This window comes from Muntiacus reevesi, chromosome 2 (assembly GCF_963930625.1).
Source record: "Muntiacus reevesi chromosome 2, mMunRee1.1, whole genome shotgun sequence".
Taxonomy (NCBI): domain Eukaryota; kingdom Metazoa; phylum Chordata; class Mammalia; order Artiodactyla; family Cervidae; genus Muntiacus; species Muntiacus reevesi.
This window is the reverse complement of record NC_089250.1, coordinates 36,307,512-36,328,971: the sequence shown is the minus strand read 5'-3', so window position 1 is coordinate 36,328,971 and position 21,460 is coordinate 36,307,512. Positions and strand designations below refer to the sequence as shown.

At 39.6% G+C, this 21,460-nt stretch overlaps 1 pseudogene; it reads left to right on the top strand.

The window, feature by feature from the left end:
* Window positions 1-542: 542 nt before the first annotated feature.
* LOC136157129 (patched domain-containing protein 3-like) lies at window positions 543-13,175 on the top strand (annotated as a pseudogene).
* The last annotated feature ends 8,285 nt before the right edge of the window (window positions 13,176-21,460 follow it).

Here is a 21,460-nt window from a genome sequence, read left to right as displayed (position 1 = left end):
CATTTCTTGGTCAGAGTGGACCCTGAGCCGCTCAGAGCAGGACCTGAACTAACAAACAGCAGCTCCTGGACAGGTCTGTGACCCTGGGCTTCCCTCTGTGTGGCCTCCTTCCAGCAGATCTTCAAAACGCTGCCACGGCCCCTGGGGGACTGGGCACCTGTCTGCACCCACCACCCCTCCCCTCCCCGACTCCTGGGTTCCTCTCACGCAGAGAAGGACTTTGGGAAGTTGCTTCCTACTCATGGACCAGTTAAAATGCTTAGAAAACAAAACCAGAGCTGCAGCCACATGTTCATCCTGACCCTGAGGACCCAAACCTGTTCCTTGGAACTGGCCAGTGCAGCAAGACCCATTTTCTGCAACTATGAGCCCCTGATGGGCGAGGATTGGCTGACCCAGGCCTGTCGGCGAGCCCTTCTTAGGTGTGTCTGGATTGAGTCTTTAGAACACCCCCCTCCAGGCAACAAGAAGGCCTGCAGCCATACCTGAGGCCATGCTTTCTGCCCTGGGACTGGGCTGGAGAAGGAGTGAGGACCTTGCGGATGGCCCGGGCTGAGTGGGGCGCTGCAGGACAGTCCACAGGAGTTGCCAGGCTTCCACCTGCTAAAGAACAGGACGTGTCACCTGTACCTGCTCTTGGAAGCTCTCCTCCAGACAGAGGTGAAGAAGCAAGTGAGTGGGTAACAGGCAGGAAGGCCAGGGGTCTCCAAATGGAGGAGATAGGCTGTAAGTGTCAGACATTTTTTTCTTCTCTCTCCCTTAAGCAGCAGGAGGAAACAAGCTCTCTATGGAAATGTTTTTCTTAAGCAATGTTAATGAATCTATGTATTTGCTTTGGAATTGGCCTTTCTTCAAAATGGTTTCACCTAAGACTAACTTTTGGCTGATAATAGCTCAGTAAGCCAGTCTTCATATCAATCATTTTATGGCTGGGGGATGACACACCTCACGCCATCCTATCTCAAAAGTGCAAACTGTGGGTGAGGGGCCTGGTGAAACTCCGTAAGCCTTGAGGTGCGTCTCTTATCTGTTTAATACCTTTCTAACAAACATAAAACAGCTTGCTAAAACTAGCAGAGGGGCACTCTCCATCCCCCTTCTGATGTCTATGTCAGAAGACTTCTCTGTCCCTTTTCATACTCTAATAAAACTCTGCTACACAAAAGCTCTTGATGATTAAGCCTGGTCCCTGGTCCCAAAGCTAAATGTTCTTCTTTGGAGATATGAATCCAACACTGTTCACCATAAGCTATCACAAGAAAAAAGGCAGTGGGGGGAAGGACGAGAGGAGTAACTCAAATAAGGGAATGGAAGCTTCCAGAAGCTCACCCAGGGCTAGGAGCAACCTGCTTGGCCTGCAGGAGCCAACCGGGCAAGCGTGCTGTGGCTCAAGAGGCTCCAAGCCCTTCCCTTCAGACTCTGAGGTCTTGAGAATCCCTTGGACTGAGAGGAGATCAAACCAGTCGATCCTAAAGGAAATCAATCTCAAGTATTTATTGGAAAGACTGATGCTGAAACTGAAGCTCCAATACTCTGGCCACCTGATACAAAGAGCCAATTCATTGGAAAAGACCCTGATGCTGGGAAAGATTGAAGGAAGGAGGATAAGGGGACGACAGAGGATGAGATGGTTGGAAGGCATCACCAACTCAATGGACGAGTTGGAGCAAACTTCAGGAGATGGTGAAGGACAGGGAAGCCTGGCATGCTGCAGTCCATGGGGTTGCAAACAGTTGGACTCAATTGGGCAAATGAACAACAGGGCATTTTACCTGGGAAGGGTGGAGCAGCTGGCCTGGGGGGTCAGCTCATAATTACTCGGAGATGCTTCCATTTGCTCCACCAGCTTCCCACTGAGTTTGCTCATTTTGGGGGGCTGCTGGCTGCATGTAAGAGAAGTTCCTGACACTGACCATATTCAGAATTGTTCATTCAGTAGAGCAAGCGTGTTGATATAGGATTAGCTTGTTTTTGCTTTTTCCTCTTCTAAATCATACTGAAATTAACATACTTATTCTATTTCATAAGCACCTGTCCAATAATTAGGACAAATTTGCAGAAGTGAAGTTGGCTGGTCAAAGGTATTCTGTTTTAAATTTTTAAGTCTTTTGATTTGTTGCAAAAAAAAAAAAAAAGTGTATTGATTTATAAATTTCTCTCAGCAGAATACGTGTTTATTTGCATACAACCTTCCCCAAACCTTCAGTCTTGCTATAATATTCATTAATCTAATAAGAAGACAAGATGTCTCACTTTTGGTTGAACTTGCATCCTTTGATAATCAAAAAGACAAATATTACTTTCTTATATTTTCAATGATTAGCATTTTGGATTCTGTGTGTGTGTGTGAGTGTGTGTGTGTGTGAAATGTCTGTTCATGTCCCTGGTATGTGTTTTTCCATTTGGGGTGCTAGATTTTTCCAACTCTTAAAGGCACATAATTCTATTTGATTTTCTTTTTCTTCTGATTCCTCATTTTGGATCTGTAGAGTCACCTATATATAATTATTTTGCTTAATCTAACACAATTCCCTTCCTTTACCCACCCCACACCCACCTCCCAACACACACAGTGTGCAGCCTCATGCTTTGTTTTACTCACCTAGAATAAGAAATGGTGATTTTGCAACTATGATCACAAATGACACCCCAATGTACAACATCAGGCCAAATTTGCTCACCACTGCCAAGGCAGCAGAAATGACTCCAAAGATTGTGACCCATATTTTGTTTCATATACAGTCACACCTGTAAATTTGGAGGGAAAAGTCATGGAACTTGTGGTGGCAGCTTCCATACAGAAATTCCAGCAATTCATAACATTCTTGATTCAGACACCTCTTCAGAGTCCTCATGGTCAATCATTCCCATACTTGTCTGTGGGAGAATGTTAATTTCCAGGCATTAACCCAGACCAACTGAACAAAAACAAAGTGTGGTGGGGTGGGGGTGGGTGGAAAGCTGCGAATCTGTTCAGTTCAGTTGCTCAGTCATGTCCGACTCCTTGCGACCCCATGGACTTCAGCACCCAAGGCTTCCCTGTCCATCACCAACTCCTGGAGCCCACTCAAACTCAAGTCCATCTCGTCACTGATGCCATCCAACCATCTCATCCTCTGTTGTCCTCTTCTCAGCCCACCTTCAACTTTTCCCAGCATCAGGGACTTTTCCAATGAGTCGGTTCTTCACATCAAGTGACCAAAGTATTGGAGTTTCAGCTACAGCATCAGTCCTTTCAATGAATATTCAGAACTGATTTCCTTTAGGATGGACTGGTTGTATCACCTTGGCAGTCCAAGGGACTCTCAAGAGTCTTCTCCAACACCACAGTTCAAAACCATCATTTCTTTGGTGCTCAGCTTTCTTTATAGTTCAACTCTCACATCCATACATGACTACAGGAAAAACCATAGCTTTGATTAGATGGACTGATGTTGGCAAAGTAATGTCTCTGTTTTTTAATATGCTGTCTATGTTGGTCATAGCTTTTCTTCCAAGGAGCAAGTGTCTTTTAATTGCAGATGGCTGCAGTCACCATCTGCAGTGATTTTGGAGTTCAGAAAAATAAAGTTTGTCACTATTTCCATTGTTTTCACATCTATTTGCCATGAAGTGATGGGACCAGATGCCATGATCTTAGTTTTCTGAAAGCTGAGTTTTAAGCCAACTTTTTCACTCTCCTCTTTCACTTTCATCAAGAAGCTCTTTAGTTTTTCACTTTCTACCATAAGTGTGGTGTCATCTGCGCATCTGAGGTTACTGATATTTCTCCCAGCAATCTTGATTCCAGCTTGTGCTTCATCCAGCCCAGTATTTCGCATGACATACTCTACGTATAACTTAAATAAATAGGGTGACATTATATAGCCTTGATGTACTCCTTTCCCGATTTGGAACCAGTCTGCTGTTTTGTATCCAGTTCTAACTGTTACTTCTTGACCTGCATACAGATTTCTCAGGAGGCAGATCAGGTGCTCTGGAAGAATCTTCAACAGTTTGTTGTGATCCACACAGTCAACGGCTTTGAAGTAGTCAATAAAGAAGAAATAGATGTTTTTCTGGAACTCTCTTGCTGTTTTGATGATCCAGCAGATGTTGGCAATTTGATCTCTGGTTCCTCTGCCTTTTCTAAATTCAGCTTGAACATCTGGAAGTTCATGGTTCACATACTATTGCAGCCTGGCTTGGAGAATTTTGAGCATTACGTTGCTAGTGTGTGAGATGAGTACAATAGTGTGGTAGTTTGAACATTCTTTAGCATTGCCTTTTGTTGGGATTGGAATGAAAACTGACTTTTTCCAGTGCTGTGGCCACTGCTGAGTTTTCCAGATTTGCTGGCATATTGAGTGCAGCACTTTCACAGCATCATCTTTCAGGATGTGAAATAGCTCAACTGGAATTCCATCACCTCCACTAGCTTTGTTCATAGTAATGCTTCCTAAGGCCCACTTGACTTCGCATTCCAGAATGTCTGGCTCTAGGTGAGTGATCAGATCATCGTGCTTATCTGGATCATGCAGATCTTTTTGTACAGTTCTTCTGTGTATTCTTGCCATCTCTTAATTAATATTTTCTTAATATCTTGCCACCTCTTCTTAATATCTTCTGCCTCTGTTAGTTCCATCCCATTTCTGTCCTATATTGTGCTCATCTTTGCATGAAATGTAACTATTCCGGTTGATTCTTATGTAACGAGCCAAGCATGAATCCACTGACTGGCCTTTCAGAACCACAAAGATATACTAAAACATTGCAAATAGCTAATTCCCCTCTGATCTTCAAAGGAGTGTGAATGGAAGCAAGCAATATGAAAGTATCCATGTCCAGGTATCTTCTCACCCACTTACGACTCCAATTAGCCATAAATGCAATGCTAAATACCTCCCGTATGTCAAAGCTGGTTTAATATATATATTGTGGCTAACAAAAAGAATGACAGCCTCCTTTTAAAAGATGTTCATTGTTCTCCTCTGCTGGAGAAGTGTGCTCTAGAAAAGAGGCTGCATGTGTGTGCTCAGTCGATTCAGTCGTGTCTGTTTGTGATCCTTTGGACTGTAGCCCACTATGCTCCTCTCCATGGGATTCTCCAGGCAAGAATAGAGGAGTAGGTGGCCGTGCCCTCCCTCTAGGGGATCTTCCTAACCCAGGGATCAAACCTGCATTGCAGGCAGATTCTTTACCACTGAGCCATGGAGGAAGCCCAAGAAAAGTGGCTACTAATTGCAAAAAAAAGTAATATGTGCCCCATTTTGAGTAACACAGTTTATGCCTGTTTCTAGGTTGGACCAACAAAAATGGGAATATATATACAGCATTTAAAAAAATAAAAAAAAATGATTTAATACTTTAACTCCCCAACAACCACAACTTTACATCTTAAAATATTGATGACAATCTCTAGGTTTCTGTTTTACTTCATTGCTAACTGCTTCAAAACAAATGACTGATAACTGCCTCTAGAAACTTTTAGTAGGAGAGAGAAACTAAGTTTCATTTGAAGACTAAGAAATTCAGCTATGGAAATGGAGTTACTGATTCCCAAAGACCAAGAATATAACTAAACACCTTATTTATGCAAGGCCACATTAAAATAATTAAACTTTCTTTTTATTAAAACAACTATGTGTGTCTGTATTTCACCTTTTCTCAAACTGCTGGTTCTATCAGTTAAACTCAGGGCCCCAAATCAACATACATACACACACACACATATGCGCCAAAATAAAAGTAAATTTCTTTATTACAACAAAATTTGATTACAACCAATACTTTCTTTAAGTAACAATATTGATTTACAGGAGTTTAAGATAAAAGACACTTACTCCTCGACAGGAAAGTTATAACCAAGCTGCTGCTGCTGCTGCTGCTGCTGCTGCTAAGTCACGTCAGTCGTGTCCGACTCTGTGCAACCCCATAGATGGCAGCCCACTAGGCTCTGCCATCCCTGGGATTCTCCAGGCAAGAACACTGGAGTGGGTTGCCATTTTCTTCTCCAATGCGTGAAAAGTGAAAGTGAAGTCTCTCAGTCGTGTCCGACTCTTCGTGACCCCATGAACTGCAGCCCAGCAGGTTCCTCTGTCCATAGAATTTTCCAGGCAAGAGTACTGGAAACATACCGTGTTCATGGATTGGAAGAATCAATATTGTCAAAATGGCTATTCTACCCAAAGCAATCTATAGATTCAATGCAATCCCTATCAAGCTACCAACGGCATTTTTCACAGAACTAGAACAAATAATTTCACAATTTGTATGGAAATACAAAAAACCTCGAATAGCCAAAGTAATCTTGAGAAAGAAGAATGGAACTGGAGGAATCAACCTGCCTGACTTCAGACTCTACTACAAAGCCACAGTCATCAAGACAGTATGGTACTGGCACAAAGACAGAAATATAGATCAATGGAACAGAATAGAAAGCCCAGAGATAAATCCATGAATCTATGGACAGCTTATCTTTGACAAAGGAGGCAAGGATATACAATGGAAAAAAGACAATCTCTTTAACAAGTGGTGCTGGGAAAACTGGTCAACCACTTGTAAAAGAATGAAACTAGAACACTTCCTAACACCATACACAAAAATAAACTCAAAATGGATTAAAGATCTAAATGTAAGACCAGAAACTATAAAACTCCTAGAGGAGAACATAGGCAAAACACTCTCCGACATAAATCACAGCAAGATCTTCTATGACCCACCTCCCAGAATATTGGAAATAAAAGCAAAAATAAACAAATGGAACCTAATGAAAATTAAAAGCTTTTGCACAACAAAGGAAACTATAAGTAAGGTGAAAAGACAGCCCTCAGATTGGGAGAAAAGAATAACAAATGAGGAAACAGACAAAGGATTAATCTCAAAAATATACAAGCAACTCCTGAAGCTCAATTCCAGAAAAATAAACGACCCAATCAAAAAATGGGCCAAAGAACTAAACAGACATTTCTCCAAAGAAGACATACAGATGGCTAACACACACATGAAAAGATGCTCAACATCACTCATCATCAGAGAAATGCAAATCAAAACCACAATGAGGTACCATTACACGCCAGTCAGGATGGCTGCTATCCAAAAGTCTACAAGCAATAAATGCTGGAGAGGGTGTGGAGAAAAGGGAACCCTCTTACACTGTTGGTGGGAATGCAAACTAGTACAGCCACTATGGAAAACAGTGTGGAGATTTCTTAAAAAACTGGAAATAGAACTGCCATATGACCCAGCAATCCCACTCCTGGGCATACACACTGAGGAATCCAGATCTGAAAGAGACACGTGCACCTCAATGTTCATCGCAGCACTGTTTATAATAGCCAGGACATGGAAGCAACCTAGATGCCCATCAGCAGATGAATGGATAAGGAAGCTGTGGTACATATACACCATGGAATATTACTCAGCCGTTAAAAAGAATTCATTTGAATCAGTTCTAATGAGATGGATGAAACTGGAGCCCATTATACAGAGTGAAGTAAGCCAGAAAGATAAAGAACATTACAGTATACTAACACATATATACGGAATTTAGATAGATGGTAGCGATAACCCTATATGCAAAACAGAAAAAGAGACACAGAAGTACAGAACAGACTTTTGAACTCTGGGGGAGAACGTGAGGGTGGGATGTTTTGAAAGAACAGCATGTATATTATCTATGGTGAAACAGACCACCAGCCCAGGTGGGATGCATGAGTCAAGTGCTCGGGCCTGGTGCACTGGGAGGACCCTGAGGAGTCGGATGGAGAGAGAGGTGGGAGGGGGGATCGGGATGGGGAATACGTGTAACTATATGGCTGATTCATGTCAATGTATGACAAAACCCACTGAAATGTTGTGAAGTGATTGGCCTCCAACTAATAAAATAATATTTAAAAAAAAAAAAAAAAAAAAAAGAGTACTGGAGTGGGTTGCCATTGCCTTCTCTGATGACCAACCTAGACAGCATATTAAAAAGCAGAGCCATTACTTTGCCAACAAAGGTCCATCTAGTCAAGGGTATATTTTTCCCAGTAGTCATGTACGGATGTGAGAGTTGGACTATAAAGAAAGCTAAGCACTGAAGAACTGATGCTTTTGAACTGTGGTGTTGGAAAAGATTCTTGAGAGTCCCTTGGACTGCAAGGAGATCCAACCAGTACATCCTAAAGGAGGTCAGTCCTAAGTGTTCCTTGAAAGGACTGACGTTGACGCTGAAATTGTAATACTTTGGCCACCTGATTCAAAGAGCTGACTGATTTGAAAAGACCCTGATGCTGGGAAAGATTGAAGGTGGGAGAAGAAGGGGATGACAGGGGATGAGATAGTTGGATGACATCACCAACTCAATGAACATGAGTTTGAGTAAACTTCAGGAGTGGTGATGGACAGGGAGGCCTGGCGTGCTGTAGTCCATGGGGTCACAAAGAGTTGAACACGACTGAGTGACTGAACTGAACTGAAGATAAAAGTAACAAGGTGAACCTTGAAATCAGAAAGATTAATAGGATAAAAGCTACATATGACATGTTTAGCCCTATTCCCTCTTTCAGGTTTCTGGATTGGTGGCATAAATTTTTCAGAGGATGGGGGCAGTGAAGTATGTTTGTGGGTAGAGTGATTTGAGTTTGACTAGTGGCTGTGTTGACTCTCTCTAAATGACCTTTATTTTAATGTTCAATAGGCAATGGAAGGAAAGATGTGAATATAGAACACTAGTGAATACACTTGGAGATTTTTTAGTCCCCAAGAAGGACTTTGGTTAAGCAGTTTTTCAAAATGACCTAGGCCAGTCTTAGAATTTTAGATTCCTGCAGTCCTGAAACACAGTTCTGCAGACTCTGATCTACAGTTTGTAGAGAAATTGCAGAATCCACGTGTCCAAAAATGTCTTCATGTGATTCCAGAGCTCAGGCTGACTTGGGCATCACCGGCAGCAAAATGACCAATTAAAACAGCTCACTAACTACACGTTAAAGAAAGCATAAATCAGGAGTTCCCTGGTGGTCCAATAGTTGGGACTCCTTGGCGCTTTCACTGTTGGGGCCTGGGATTGGCCACAAAAAAGGCATAAATGGATGAAATGAAGATAACAGGCTATAATATATACAGAATATAAATACCAAAATAATTAAGTCCTTCCTTGTCAGCAATTATTTTAAATCTAAACAGATTAAACTTTCCAATCAGAAGGCAGATATTGTTAGAATGGATAAAACAGTATGATTCAACTATATGCTATTTACAAGAGATTCACTTTAGATACAAAGACATAAATAGACTGAAAGTTAAGAGGACTGAAAAGCATACTCCATATGAATAGCAACCAAAAGAGACTAGGAGTGCCTGTACTGATAACAGACAACACAGACTATTTAAAAAACTGTTAAAAAAGAGAGAATGACATTATATATTTGTAAAAGGGCCAATTAATCAAAAAGATATAACATCTATAAACATAAAAACTTATACATTGCCAGTGGGATATAAAATGGTGTATAATAGTTGTGAAAAATAGTTTGGTGGTTCTTGGTGTTCAAAAACAAGCTAATCCTATTTCAACATGGGATTGGTCAGCCCAGAGCACATTAAAGTTTTGGAATCCTATTCAGTCTTTTAAAAAAGGTAGCTATAAAGTGTTAAATGAAAAATGCTGGTTATGAAACAAGATGTTTAAAATTGAGCAATATACAAATATGCATGTATATCTGTATAGCAAATTCTGGACAGATAACACTTAAAATATTAGCAAGGATTATCCCTGACAGGTGGAATTGCAGTTGTTTAAAATTTTTCTTTGTATTTTCCTGTATTTTCAGGGTTTATTTTACAATAAGTGTAAAAAGGTAAATATGTTTATATTTTGGAAAGTAAACAGATCTAAAGAATTAATAATTGGTTGCCTAGGGGATATAGGGAAGGAACTGTACACAGGATGTATACCTTCCTAGTACACACTCACGCTTATTTAATGTTCCCACAGCCATCAACAACTCAAGTGTAGACAACTGACTTCATATCAACCATCTTCATATTTTCTGTATATACATAGACATGTGAGTGTAGGGGTGCATGTGTGTGGGGGGGGGGGGCTGTGATTTCAGTAGCTCAAGAAATGTGTGAGGACAATTTCTGAACCAAGTTCCATAAATAATAAAACCGGTTTTTAAATACCTGTTCCGTATCAATCAGTTTATTTGTGCTCCTTAGTAGTTTGGATTCTTGCCCTTCGTCCAGCTGAATGCAAGTGAAATCCACAAAGCTGGCAGCAGGGGGCGTGTCAGGATGCAGTTTGTTTCAGACTACATAAGCCTGTGTCACTTCTCCCAGATCATACACACAGAACATCGGAATTAGAGGCAAAGTGCAATTCCCAGTACCTCCCCATGTAATCCATGGAGAAGATCTCCCAAGGTTGATATTAAAATCAATCAGCATTTCAGTTCCAAGCTTCCCTGGTAGCTCAGAGGGTAAAGTGTCTGCCTGCAATGCGGGAGACCTAGGTTCGATCCCTGGGTCAGGAAGATCTCCTGGAGAAAGAAATAGCCACCCACTTCGGTACTGGAAAATCCCATGGACGGAAAAGCCTGGTGCAGGCTATAGTCCATGGGGTCACAAAGAGTCAGACACGACTGAGTGACTTCACTTTCTTTTCACTTTTCAGTACCAAGTATTGATTTTGTATCAATGCACACAGAAACGGAGGTGTACAGGAGTGAAAGAGGTAGGAAGCTTGAGGGAAGAGAAATTTATCTGCAACATGCTTAGGCTCTCCTTTGCAATCCCCTTTCTTCTCTGTAGTCCTCCTCTCCTAACCTTCCGTGACAATTTCAGAGTCTTCAAATGTTCTCCAGTCCTCTTTATTACAAATCAATCAGGAAACATCACTGTGGAAGAGACTGGTTGCTTTAGTATTCACTTAATATGTAAAGAACCTTAAGGTTTACTTTGGTACATATTTCTGATCTCAAGAGTACCTACATTGTACTGATATAATGCTTTAACCTGGGCAAGTAAAGTTTGAATAATAATAGCATTCTCGGTATCAGAAAAAGACTAACAGGAAAACTACATGTATGTATATATCTGTGTGTGTATAAACTATGGGGTGCCTTTAAAATCATTCCACATTGATAGCTAGATGCTAACTGGAGAACAGATAAATCCAACTCATATTTTAAACAACAAAATGTTACCTCAATATTAGTGCCTTAGAGTAAAATGGTTTATAAGAGAAAATGGTCTCTCAAATGTTCTGATGGAATCAGAGATATATTGCTAATCCTGCTTCACCTAATACCCAGTCAGCCAGGTTTCCTGACTCTTCATTGAACACCCTGAATGATGACTAGGAGTAGAGTGTACTGCGCTATGTGTACAAATAGGAGTGTGTACAAAGCGCAGAGTTATTACAGAGCAAGGAATGATGAGTTGCCTTGTGGACTCAGAGGCAACCAGAGAAGGTGTCAGAGAAAGCTGTATTCAAACACAGACTCCGCAAGATCAATGAGACCTTGAGAGATGGGCAAAGAAAATGGTTTGAGTTGATCTGGTTAATTTTTAACAGATGCTAAAAAGGTGTGAATACTTTGTTTCTTTCTCTAACAGGTGTTGGGGTTGATGGCATGCTTACCATGATTTCTGCCTGGCAGAAGACTAGCCTCATGGATAGCATAAGCAAGCGGATGTCTGATGTCTATGCAAAAGTGGCAGTATCCATGACAATCACCACCATCACCGATGTCCTGGCCTTCTATGCAGGAACTGTGAGCTCTTTCAGGTCTATATAATACTTTTGCATCTATACAGGAGCAACCCTGCTCTTGTTATTTTTATAACATCACCTGTTTTGGAGCGTTTATGGCCCTGGATGGGAAAAGAGAAGTAGTCTATCTAACCTGGTTGAAGAAGCTGGAAACAACCGCCCAAAAGTCTTCCTCATTAAATAGTCCTGCTGCCTCCCACGTGATTCTCTCCAACATGAACATAAAGCTGATATCCATCCAGTGAATCTATTCTTTAGAGACTACTTTGGTCCTTTTCTCACAAGCACCCAGTGCAAGACTTTTGTAGCGCTCCTATACATTTTGTACATCGTAAGTAGTATATATGGGTGTTTCTGAGTGCAGGAAGCTTTAGATCTCTGAAATTTGGCAAGTGATGACTCTTACATCACACCATATTTTAATGTAGAAGAACAGTTTCCAAGTTATAGTCCCAGGGTTATGGTTATCCCAGAGACGGACCTTGCCCGTCTCTCAAGGTCTCATTGATCTTGCGGAGTCAGTGTTTGGATACTGCTTTCTCTGACGCCTTCTCTGGTTGCCTCTGAGTCCATAAGACAATTCATCACTCCTTGTTCTATAATAACTCTGCACTTTGTACAGACTCTTGACTACTGGGATAAAGATACTAGGCAAAAACTGGAAAAATGTCTGGCAGATTTTGAAAATGGTGAGAATGTAGATGAAAGTCTTACAGAGTTTTGGTTACGAGAATATATAATATGTATAGAAAAACTCTGTCAAGATTTAAATAAGACAGCTTTTCTAAGCAATATTCCCACTTTTAAATGGAATTTCCACTTTTTGTGTATGATATTAATATTACATCATCACAGGAAGTCATTTGCTCCGAGGACTTCATTCAAACCATGGGTATGTCTTTTTCAACCAATAAGAAGCTGATGTTACTCCAGTTCTGAGACATGACGGAAAAGTGTGAAGTTCCCCTAATGGTATACAACCGGGCATTCATATATTTTGGTCAGTATTCTGCAATATTAGAAAACACTGTTCAAAATGAGACTGTTGCATCAACAGCTATGTTCATTGTTTCCTTATTGTTAATTCCTCATCCCCTGTGTTTTTGTGGGTAACTTTTGCTATTGCTTCGGTGATTGTGGGCCTCATGGGTTTTATGGCCTTCTGGAATGTCAATCTAAATTGCATAGCCATGATTAATCTTGTCATTTGTATAGTGTTTTCTTTTGATTTTTCTGGTCACATTTCCTATGCATCTGTTTCCAGTTCAGAGCCCTCAGTAAACTGAAAAGCCACTGAAGCATTGTATCTGCTAGGCTACCCTGTGTGACAAAGGGATATGAAGCATAGGTCTTCAGGATATTTTCTAAGACTATGTTTCTTGTGATGTTATTTGGAGCTGCTCATGGTCTAATTTTTATCGAGTATTCTTAACCTTTTTTTTGAAAGTGAGTTTGAATAGCCACTAACAAACCAATTATAGAATTCCTTATTGGCCCAATCCAATATGATGAAAATGCGCAATTAAGAATAGTCAATAAACTAAAAGCCAAGGCATACTTCCTTGGCTTATAAATACTGTTTAAAAATGTTATTTAACACCCTGCTTATTTAACTTATATGCAGAGCACATCAAGAGAAATGCTGGGCTGGATAAAACACAAGCTGGAATCAAGATTGCCGGGAGAAATATCAATAACCTCAGATATGCAGATGACACCACGTTTATGGTAGAAAGTGAAGAAGAACTAAATAGCCTCTTGATGAAAATGAAAGAGGAGAGTGAAAAAGTTGGCTTTAAAACTCAACATTCAGAAAACTAAGATCATGGCATCTGGTCCCATTATTTCAAGGCAAATAGATGGGGAAACAGTGGAAATAGTGAGAAACTTTATTTTTTTTTACTCCAAAATCACTGCAGATGGTGACTGCAGCCATGAAATTAAAAGATGCTTGCTCCATCACCCTCAATGGTGAAAAATTGAAAGCATTTCCTCTGAAATCAGGAACAAGACAAGGATGCCCACTCTCACCACTACTATTCAACATAGTGTTGGAAGTTTTGGCCACAGCAATCAGAGCAGAAAAAGACGTAAAAGGAATCCAGATAGGAAAAGAAGAAGTGAAACTCTCGCTGTTTGCAGATGACATGATCCTCTACGTAGAAAACCCTAAAGACTCTACCAGAAAATTACTAGAGCTAATTAATGAATATAGTAAAGTTGCAGGATATAAAATTAACACACAGAAATCCCTTGCATTCCTATACACTAACAATGAAAAAACAGAAAGAGAAATTAAGGAAACAATACCATTCACCATTGCAACAAAAAGAATAAAATACTTAGGAGTATATCTACCTAAGGAAACAAAAGACCTATACATAGAAAACTATAAAACACTGATGAAAGAAATCAAAGAGGACACAAACAGTTGGAGAAACATACCGTGTTCATGGATTGGAAGAATCAATATTGTCAAAATGGCTATTCTACCCAAAGCAATCTATAGATTCAATGCAATCCCTATCAAGCTACCAACGGTATTTTTCACAGAACTAGAACAAATAATTTCACAATTTGTATGGAAATACAAAAAACCTCGAATAGCCAAAGTAATCTTGAGAAAGAAGAATGGAACTGGAGGAATCAACCTGCCTGACTTCAGACTCTACTACAAAGCCACAGTCATCAAGACAGTATGGTACTGGCACAAAGACAGAAATATAGATCAATGGAACAGGATAGAAAGCCCAGAGATAAATCCACGAACCTATGGACACCTCATCTTTGACAAAGGAGGCAAGGATATACAATGGAAAAAAGACAATCTCTTTAACAAGTGGTGCTGGGAAAACTGGTCAACCACTTGTAAAAGAATGAAACTAGAACACTTCCTAACACCATACACAAAAATAAACTCAAAATGGATTAAAGATCTAAATGTAAGACCAGAAACTATAAAACTCCTAGAGGAGAACATAGGCAAAACACTCTCCGACATAAATCACAGCAAGATCTTCTATGACCCACCTCCCAGAATATTGGAAATAAAAGCAAAAATAAACAAATGGGACCTAATGAAAATTAAAAGCTTTTGCACAACAAAGGAAACTATAAGTAAGGTGAAAAGACAGCCCTCAGATTGGGAGAAAATAATAACAAATGAGGAAACAGACAAAGGATTAATCTCAAAAATATACAAGCAACTCCTGAAGCTCAATTCCAGAAAAATAAACGACCCAATCAAAAAATGGGCCAAAGAACTAAACAGACATTTCTCCAAAGAAGACATACAGATGGCTAACAAACACATGAAAAGATGCTCAACATCACTCATCATCAGAGAAATGCAAATCAAAACCACAATGAGGTACCATTACACGCCAGTCAGGATGGCTGCTATCCAAAAGTCTACAAGCAATAAATGCTGGAGAGGGTGTGGAGAAAAGGGAACCCTCTTACACTGTTGGTGGGAATGCAAACTAGTACAGCCACTATGGAAAACAGTGTGGAGATTTCTTAAAAAACTGGAAATAGAACTGCCATATGACCCAGCAATACCACTTCTGGGCATACACACTGAAGAATCCAAATCTGAAAGAGACACGTGCACCCCAATGTTCATCGCAGCACTGTTTATAATAGCCAGGACATGGAAGCAACCCAGATGCCCATCAGCAGATGAATGGATAAGGAAGCTGTGGTACATATACACCATGGAATATTACTCAGCCGTTAAAAAGAATTCATTTGAATCAGTTCTAATAAGATGGATGAAACTGGAGCCCATTATACAGAGTGAAGTAAGCCAGAAAGATAAAGAACATTACAGTATACTAACACATATATACGGAATTTAGATAGATGGTGGCGATAACCCTATATGCAAAACAGAAAAAGAGACACAGAAGTACAGAACAGACTTTTGAACTCTGTGGGAGAAGGGGAGGGTGGGATGTTTTGAAAGAACAGCATGTATATTATCTATGGTGAAACGGACCACCAGCCCAGGTGGGATACATGAGTCAGGTGCTCGGGCCTGGTGGGCTGGGAGGACCCTGAGGAGCCGGGTGGGGAGGGAGGTGGGAGGGGGGATCGGGATGGGGAATACGTGTAACTATATGGCTGATTCATGTCAATGTATGACAAAACCCACTGAAATGTTGTAAAGTGATTGGCCTCCAACTAATAAAATAATTAAAAAAAAAAAAAAAAAAAAAAAGATGCTTGCTCCTTGGAAGAAAAAAGAAAAATTAATTTGTCTTACATTAAAATATCTACTAAATTAGGAAGTGTTGTCATCTTTATTATAGTCTATACAATCAAGCATAGTTTTCCAATTATTTGTCCTTCTATTTCATAATTAGTAGTTTAGGCCTGGAATTCAAATTTTTATGTATTGTACTCTAAAATAGAATATTATTTTCATTGTATTTCTCATATGCATTATTATGTAAAAGTGCAGCTGACTATTGTTTATTCTCCTAGTCTGGGGTTTTTCTATGCATTTTCTTAATGGTGTATTTTGACGAACAAAAGTTTTTAAAGTTTTGGAATCAAATTTATCTTTTTTTTTTTTATGGTTAGTGTTTCCTGAGAAATCTTTGCCTAATCCAAGATTCCAAAAAATCATCTATATTTTCTTCTCAAAGCTAATAGTTTTGTTGTTACATTTATATCTATGATTCATAGATCTATGTTTGTTGGGAAGTATGGATAGAGGTTCATTTTCTTCCCATTATAGTTATCCAGTTGTCCCAGCATTTTTAGTGAAAAGACTGTCCTTTCACCAAATGGACTAACTTGGCACCTCTGTCAGAGAACAAAGTGACAGTTTATGTGTGGCTCTATTTTTGTGCATTGATCTGTTTTTCTGTAATAGAGTGCATACCATACTGAGCTGATTCTTGAAGCTTTATATTAATTATGGAAATTAGATTAGGTAAGTTATCCAGCATTTCCCCTCTTTTCCAAGTTATTTTGGCTATTATAGGTTCTTTGCATTTAGATACTAATTTTAGAATCACTTGTCCATTTACCAAAAAAAAAAAATGCTTCTGGGATCAGAATTGGGTTATGGTGAGTCTACAGATCAATTTGGGGAAAATAGATGTATTAGCAATATGGAATCTTCCAATCTGTGAACATGGTTTATCTCTTACTTATTATCTTATTTAATGTCGCTCAGAAGTATCATATAGATATACATGGATTTACTTCCTAAGTGTATTAATTTTTTAGCATAGTAAATATTTTAAACTCCTTTTTCATTTTTTTTCACTAGTATATAAAAATACAGTTGGTTTTTGTATACCTACCTTATACCATGTAATCTTTTTAGGTTCATTTATTAATTCATGTAGATTTTTGTGGTTTTTTTAGTAGTTTTTATCTATGTAATTATGTAAAGGTCGCATAAAGACCATTTTATTTCTTCCTACATAAACTTTATCTCTTACTTAAGCACTGGTTTAAAACGTCCAGGAAAATGTAGGAAAACATAGACACACCGTTGCCTTGTTGTCAACTTTGTAAGGAATGGAATCAATATTTCATCAAATAGAATGACTACCTGGAAGTTTTTCATAGCCATCTTCTGTCAGATTGTGGAAGCTCCTTTCTACTTCTAGTTTTCTGGGATGTTTTAACATGAATGAGTATTAAATTTTGTCAAATTTCTGTCTGTCAACTGAGATTATCATGTCTATTTTTCTATTTTAGTCTATGGAATGTGACAACTTATACTGAATGATTTTTTAAGTCAAATCAGCTTACATGGAACCACTTTATACTAACCTTGCATTCCTAGAATAATTCACATTTGGTCATAGCACATTGTTATTTTCACATATTGCTGTTTTTGTTAATATTTTGTCAGTGATATTTGTTCCTATGTTCATGAGGCATGTTAGTTACAATTCCCTTTTTTGTAATGCCTTTCTCGGGTCTTGATATCAGAGTTATACTGCCCTCAGGAAACAAGCCAGTAAATATTTCTCTTCTTCAGTTTTCTGAAATAGATGATGTATGGTTGGCATCATTTTTCATTTCTTGTCAAATGTTTGGTGGAGTTCACTAGTGAAGTCTTTGGGCATGGAGTTTTTCTAAGAAGAATTTTTATTTCAGATTCCCTTTCTTTAACAAAGAGAAGACCGTTAAGATGTTCTTTTTCTTCTTGGGTCAATTTTGGTATGTTAGTTTTATATGGAATTTACCCATTCTGCTAATTGGCTAATTGATTATTTTCTTGTTGTTTAGTCATGTCAGACTCTTTGTGACCCCATGGACTGTAGCCCACCAGACTCCTCTGTCCATGGGATTTCCCAGGCAAGAATTCTGGAGTGGGTTGCTGTTTCCTTCTCCAGAGTATCTTTCTGACCCTGGGATTGAATCTGAGTCACTTCTTCGGCAGGCCAATTCTTTACTGATGCGTCACCAGGGAAGTCCTGGTGACTTAAATGTCTTATCATTTAAGTGTTTTATCATTTAAATGTCTCTAAGGAAGCTCCCAGTGCAATTTTTTATATTGGGAATTTGTATTAGATACCTTTTATTACTTAAGGTATTATCAATTTTATTAAATTCCTTCAAGAACCAGCTTTTGGCTCTATTTTCTCTCTTGTTTCTCTATTTGCTAATTGATTGATTTCTACTCTTTATTCTTTCCAGTTTTCTTTGAGTTTAACTTTCTCTACATTTTCTAGTTTTTTAAGGTGGTAGGATAAGTCACATTTATTCCCTTCTAAGAAAACTTTTAGTGCTATCAATTTCCTTCTAGCTACTGTTTTAACTGTATCCACAAAAAATTTTTATGAGGGATGTTCGTTATCATTCATTCCAAAATAAGCTCCTATTTCCCTTGTGATTTCTTCTTTGACCATGAATTAAACAATACCTTTATTTTCCCTTCATTTTTGAAGAATAGTTTAAACAGATATAGAGCTCTAGGTTGAGAAGAATTTTTTCCTTCAACACTTTAAAAATGTCATTGCATTGTCTTCTTGATGCAATGCTGATTAGAACTCAGTTTTCTCTTTCATATTGATCTTTTCTATGGTATATGCCTTTTTTCCCTCTATATTCATTTCATATTCTTTTTACTACTGGCTTTCAGCAATTTGACTATGATGAGATTATATGTGGTGTTTTTTTCTATTCAATCTTCTTAAATATCTTTAAGCGCTTAGGACCTGTTGCTTGATATTTTCCATCATATTTGGAAATATTTTAACCTTTATTTCTTCAAATGTTTTTTTCTGCCACATTGTCTCTCCCCTTTCATTCAGTGACCTTAATTACAAATATGCTATCATTATTTTCAGTTGTCATAGTTGTAATTCAGTTGTAATAGTCCCCAAGATTGCATTTTATCATTAATAAATTGAAATTTATTGACACTTCCAAAAAGCTCTTCTCTGTAGCCCATATTTTTTTTGAAAAAATTAACTCTTTCTACATATGTTGAGATTCCTGGTAAGCTCAGGAAAATTCACAGTGAGTGTACATGATTATGCTTTTATGTGTGGAAATGTTTAAATATTTTAGTCCCAATATTTTCATCATATTATCATTTTCATTTCATTAAAACTCATTCTTAGACAAATATTTTATAACACAAAACTTCTCAACAGTGTTGTCTCTGTTTCTAATTATCTTGAATACTTCGCCAAACAAAATAGGGATGTCACAAAAACAGGGCTTTTCAATTTCATTCTATTCATTATAGAATGTAACTTACCCTACAAATGGAAGCTCATTCAAAAATTCTTCTCACAATATGTGAAATTACAAACCACAGTTATAAGATGGTGGAGGAGTAGGACGGGGAGACCACTTTTTCTTCTAGAAATTCATCAAAAGAATAACTGAACGCAGAGCAAACTTCACAAAACAACTTCTGATCGCTAGCTGAGAGCATCAGGCGCCCAGAAAAGCAGCCCATTGTCTCTGAAAGGAGGTAGGACAAAATATAAAAGATAAAAAGTGAGTCAAAAGAGCTAAGGACGGACATCCATCCCGGGAAGGGTCTTAATAGAGGACGTTTCCAGACACCGGGAAACCCTCGCACTGGCGGGCCTGGGGGAAGTGTTTGAATCTCGGAGTTTGAATCTGGCTGGGAGGGATAGAATAAATAAAACCCACAGATTACGAGCCTAAAAGCAACTCCCAGCAGAAAAGTACCCCAGACGCCCGCATCCGCCACCAGCAAGTGGGGGCGGAACGGAGAGCAGTGGGCGGCATTGCTTGGGGTAGGGTCCAGGGCCTGAGTGCCCTGAGGACAATCGGAGGGAGCTTTTGCGGGTTCCCAGCTTGAACTGTGGGAGAGCAAAAGAGAGAGAAAATTAACCGGCCCGAACACACTGCCGGCCGTTCGCAGAACAAAGGGACCGAGAAAGTCCTGAGAAGAGCTCGCAGGCTGCGGACCGGCCCAGCCCCGCCGGAGGCAGGAGGCAGGGGGGAGGGGAAGGGGGCAGGCTTGGCCCCAAGGACCACATCCCCTACCACACTGCAAACAGGCCTTCACCTTCTAATAAAAGACCTCCCGAGATTCTGGATGGTCGACATCCGCCGGGAGGGTCGTGGCTAGACACGGTACACGTGCCCGGCCGGTGCGGACGGGGATTGGGGCTGGGGACTCGGAGGGCAGAAAGCGCACGCACCCGACTGGCGGGGGCGGAAACTGAGACTGGGATCGCGCAGGGCAGAAGACGCGCCACACCCGGGGAGAGAGCGCCCGTCAAGCCCCTGGCTGCCTGAGCCACTCGGGCGGCGTAGGGACAAAACGCAGGTGCAGCTTTGTGTTCCGCGCTTTTGTGAATCACCCGAGGGCTGGAACCGCGCGCAGCGTGGGGCGCGCTGCATACAAAGCAGCCCAGACGGAGAAAATAGCGCCAGCCCCTCCCCCAGTGCTAGCCCCTCCCCGCATTGCCGGCCCCTCCCCGCAGCGCGACGGAACTAGCTACCTGAATAAGAATCCACCTCCGCCCGCCTGTCTCAGGGCGGAAATTAGGCGCGGAAGAAACCGGCAACAGAAGCCAAATAAACAAAGGGAACCGCTTCAGAAGGGACCGGTGCAACAGATTAAAATCCCTGAAGAAAACACCGACTTCACCGGAAGGGCCTGTAGATATGGAAAAGTGTAAGCTGGAACGAGGAGATATCTGAAACTGAGCCGAACCCACACTGACCGCAACAGCTCCAGAGAAATTCCTAGATATATTTTTTCTTTTTTCTTTTTCTTTTTTTTTTTAAGTAAGAAAAACAAATTTGTTTTTCCTTTTTTCTTTTTTCTCTTTTATTTTCCTTTAAAATTCCCTATTACTCCCCCATTACTCCTTAACTTTCGTTTTCATAGATTTTTACGATTTTTTTAATTAGGTAAAACAATTTTTTTTCTCTTTTTTTTCTCTTTTTTTTTCTTTTCTTTTTTCTTCTTCTCTTCTATTTTCTATTTTTCTTTTTCTCTTATTTCTTTTAAAGTCCTCTAGTACTCCTCTTACTACTCCTTAATTTTCATTTTCAATACACTATAACCTTACAGGGGAAAAAAAAAAGAGAAGCCCTATTTTTAAACCAAACTTCATATATATTTCTAAAATTTTTTTTGTATGTTTTGGTTTTTGTTTTTAATATAGTATTTTTAAGAGTCTAACCTCTACTCTAGATTTTTAATTTTTGTTTTTCAGTATATGATATAAATTGTGAACATTTAAGAAT